This window comes from Ursus maritimus (genome assembly GCF_017311325.1).
Source record: "Ursus maritimus isolate PB19 chromosome X unlocalized genomic scaffold, ASM1731132v1 scaffold_X1, whole genome shotgun sequence".
Taxonomy (NCBI): domain Eukaryota; kingdom Metazoa; phylum Chordata; class Mammalia; order Carnivora; family Ursidae; genus Ursus; species Ursus maritimus.
The window spans coordinates 70,013,321-70,017,381 of record NW_024423319.1 but is presented as its reverse complement, the minus strand read 5'-3'; positions in this window follow the sequence as shown (position 1 = coordinate 70,017,381).

Here is a 4,061-nt window from a genome sequence, read left to right as displayed (position 1 = left end):
ACGATACGTTACCTTGGAAATAATTTAACCAGAGACGTAAAGGATCTATATTCTAGAAACTATAAAGCACTCTTGAAGGACATTGAAGAAGACACAAAATGATGGAAAAATATCCCATGTTCATGGAACGGAAGAATAACATAGTTAAAATGTCCATGCTACCCAGAGCAATCTACACTTTTAATGCTATCCCGATCAAAATACCAATGACATTTTTCAAAGAAATGGAACAAACAGCCCTTACATTTGTGTGGAACCAGAAAAGGCCCTGAATTGCCAAGGAATTGTTGAAAAGGAAAAACAAAGCTGGGGGCATCACAATGCCAAATTTCAAGTTGTACTACAAAGCTGTAATCACAAAGACAGCATGGTACTGGCACAAAGACAGACACATAGACCAATGGAACAGAATAGAGAACCCAGAAATGGACCCTCGGCTCTTTGGGCAACTAATCTTTGATAAAGCAGGAAAAACTTCCAGTGGCAAAAAGAGAGTCACTTCAATAAATGGTGCGTGGAAAATAGGACAGCTACATGCAGAAGAATGAAACTTGACCACTCTCTCACACCATACACAAAGATAAACTCCAAATGGATGAAAGACCTCGATGTGAGACAGGAATCCATCAAAATCCTAGAGGAGAACATAGGCAGCAACCTCTACGTCATTGGCCACAGCAACTTTTTCATGACACATCTATGAAGGCAAGAGAAACAAAAGATAAAATGAACTTGTGGGCCTTCATCAAGATAAAAAGCTTCTGCACAGCCAACGAAGCAGTCAAAAAAACTAAGAGGCAGCCCACAGAATGAGAGAAGATATTTGCAAATGATACTACAGATAAAAGACTGATATCCAAGATGTACAAAGAACGTCTCAAACTCAATACATGAGAAACAAATAAACAAATCATAAAATGGGCAGAAGATATGAACAGACACTTTTCCAACACAGACATGCAAATAGCTAACAGACACATGAAAAAATGTTCAAAATCATTAGCCATCAGGGAAATTCAAATCAAAACCACATTGAGATACCACCTTACACCAGTTAGAATGGCAAAAATTGACAAGGCAAGAAACAAAAATTGTTGGACAGGATGTAGAGAAAGGGGATCCCTCTTACATTGCTGGTGGGAATGCAAGTTGGTACAGCCACTTTTCACAAAACTGTGGAGGTACCTCAGAAAGTTGAAAATTGAGCTACCCTATGATCCAGCCATTGCACTACTGGGTATTTACCCCAAAGATACAGATGTAGTGAGGAGAACGGCCATGTGTACCCCATTGTTCATAGCAGCATTGTCCACATGAGCTAAATCATGGAAGGAGCCGAGATGCCCTTCAACAGATGACTGGATTAAGAAGTTGTGGTCCATATATACCATGGAATATTACTCGGCTATCAAAAAGAATGATTTCTCAACATTTACTGCAACATGGACGGCACTAGAGGAGATAATGCTAAGTGAAATAAGTCAAGCAGAGAAAGATAATTATCATATGATTTCTCTCATCTATGGAACATAATAACTAGGAAGATCAGTAGGAGAAGAAAGGGATAAAGAAAGGGGGGTAATCAGAAGGGGGAATGAAGCATGAGAGACTATGGACTCTGAGAAAAAACTGAGGCCTTCAGAGGGGAGGTGGGTGGGGGAATGGGATAGGCTGCTGATGAGTGGTGGGGAGGGCACATATTGCATGCTGCTCTGGGTGTTATATGCAACTAATGAGTCATTGAACTTTACATCAAAAACCAAGGATATACTGTACGGTGACTAACATAACATAATAAAAAAATATTTTTAAAAATTTGAGCTACCCTATGATCCAGCCATTGTACTACTGGGTATTTACCCCAAAGATACAGACGTAGTGAAGAGAAGGGCCATATGCACCCCAATGTTCATAGCAGCATTGTCCACAATAGCTAAATCGTGGAAGGAACTGAGATGCCCTTCAACAGATGACTGGATTAAGAAGTTGGTCCATATATCAATGGAATATTATCAGCCAAAAGAACGAGTTCTCAACATTTCCTGCAACATGGACGGCACTGGAGGAGATAATGTTAAGTAAAATAAGTCAAGCAGAGAAAAACAATTATCATGTGGTTTCTCTCATCTATGGAACATAAGAACTAGGAAGATCGGTAGGGGAAGAAAGGGATAAAGAAAGGGGGGGTAATCAGAAGGGGGAATGAAGCATGAGAGACTATGGACTCAGAAACAAACTGAGGGCTTCAGAGGGGAGGGGGGTGGGGAAATGGGATGGACTGGTGATGGGTAGTAAGGAGGGCACATTTTGCATGGTGCACTGGGTGTTATACGCAACTAATGAATCATCGAAGTTTACATCAAAAAAAGTAAAAAAATAAAAAAATAAAGAGAGAATAAGGGCAACAAAAAAAAATAAAAAAATAAAACATTTCAGAGTGTAGGGATAGAGGGCACATTCCTCAATTTCATAAAAACTATCTAAAAAAGTCTACAGTGAATATCATTCTCAATGGGGAAAAGCTGAAAGCCTTTCCCTTAAGATCAGGAACAGGACAAGGATGCCCACTCTCACCATTATTATTCAACATAGTACTAGAAGTCCTTGCAACAGCAATCAGACAACAAAAACGAATAAAAGGAATCCAAATCGGCAACGAAGAAGTCAAACTGTCTCTTTTCGCAGATGACATGATACTGTATATGGAAAACCGAAAAGACTCCAACCCCATATAACTAGAACTTACAGAGCAATTCAGTAATGTGGTGGGATACAAAATCAATGCTCAGAAATCAGTTGCATTTTTATGCACGAACAATGAGACTGAAGAAAGAGAAATTAGGGAATTGATTCTATTTAGAATAGCACCAAAAATCATACGTTATCTCAGAATTAACTTAACGAGAGACATAAAGGATCTATATTCTAGAAACTACAAATCACTCTTGAAAAACATTGAAGAAGACACAAAAAGATGGAAAAATATTCCATGCTCATGGATCAGAAGAATAAGCATAGTTAAAATGTCTATGCTACCCAGAGCATTCTGTACTTTCAATGCCATCCCGATCAAAATACCAATGACATTTTTCAAAGAACTGTAACAACAGCTCTTAAATTTATGTGGAACCAGAAATTGTTGAAGGACAAGTAATTTTTGAAAAGGAAAAAGAAAGCTGGGGGCATCACTTTGCCGGATTTCAAGCTATGCTACAGAGCTGTGATCACAAAGACATCATGGTACTGGCACAAAAACAGACACATAGATCAATGGAACAGAATAGAGAACCCAGAAATGGACCCTCGGCTTTTTGGGCAACTAATCATTGACAAAGCAGGAAACCACATCCAGTGGAAAAAAGAGAGTCTCTTCAATAAATGATGTGGGGAAAATTGTACAGCTACATGCAAAGGAATGAAACTTGACCACTCTCTCACACCATACACAAAGATAAACTCCAAATGGATGGAAGACCTCGATGTGAGAGAGGAATCTATCAAAATCCTAGAGGAGAGCCTAGGCAACAACCTCTTAAACATCAGCCACAGCAACTTTTTTCATGACACATCTCCAAAGGCAAGAGAAACAAAAGATAAAATGAACTTGTGGGACTTCATCAAGATAAAAAGCTTCTGCACAGCCAAGGAAACAGTCAAAAAACTGAGAGGTAGCCCACGGAATGGGAGAAGATATTTGCAAATGATACTACAGATAAAAGACTGGTATCCAAGATCTACAAAGGACTTCTCAAACTCAATACATGAGAAACAAATAATCAAAACAAAAAATGGGCAGAAAATATGAACAGACACTTTTCCAACACAGACATGCAAATAGCTAACAGACACATGAAAAAATTCAAAATCATTAGCCATCAGGGAAATTCAAATCAAAACCACATTGAGATACCACCTTACACCAGTTAGAATGGCAAAAATTGACAAGAAAGGAAAAAACAAATGTTGGAGAGGATGTGGAGAAAGGGGATCCCTCTTACACTTTTGGTGGGAATGCAAGTTGGTACAGCCACTCTGGAAAACAGTGTGGAGGTCCCTTAAAA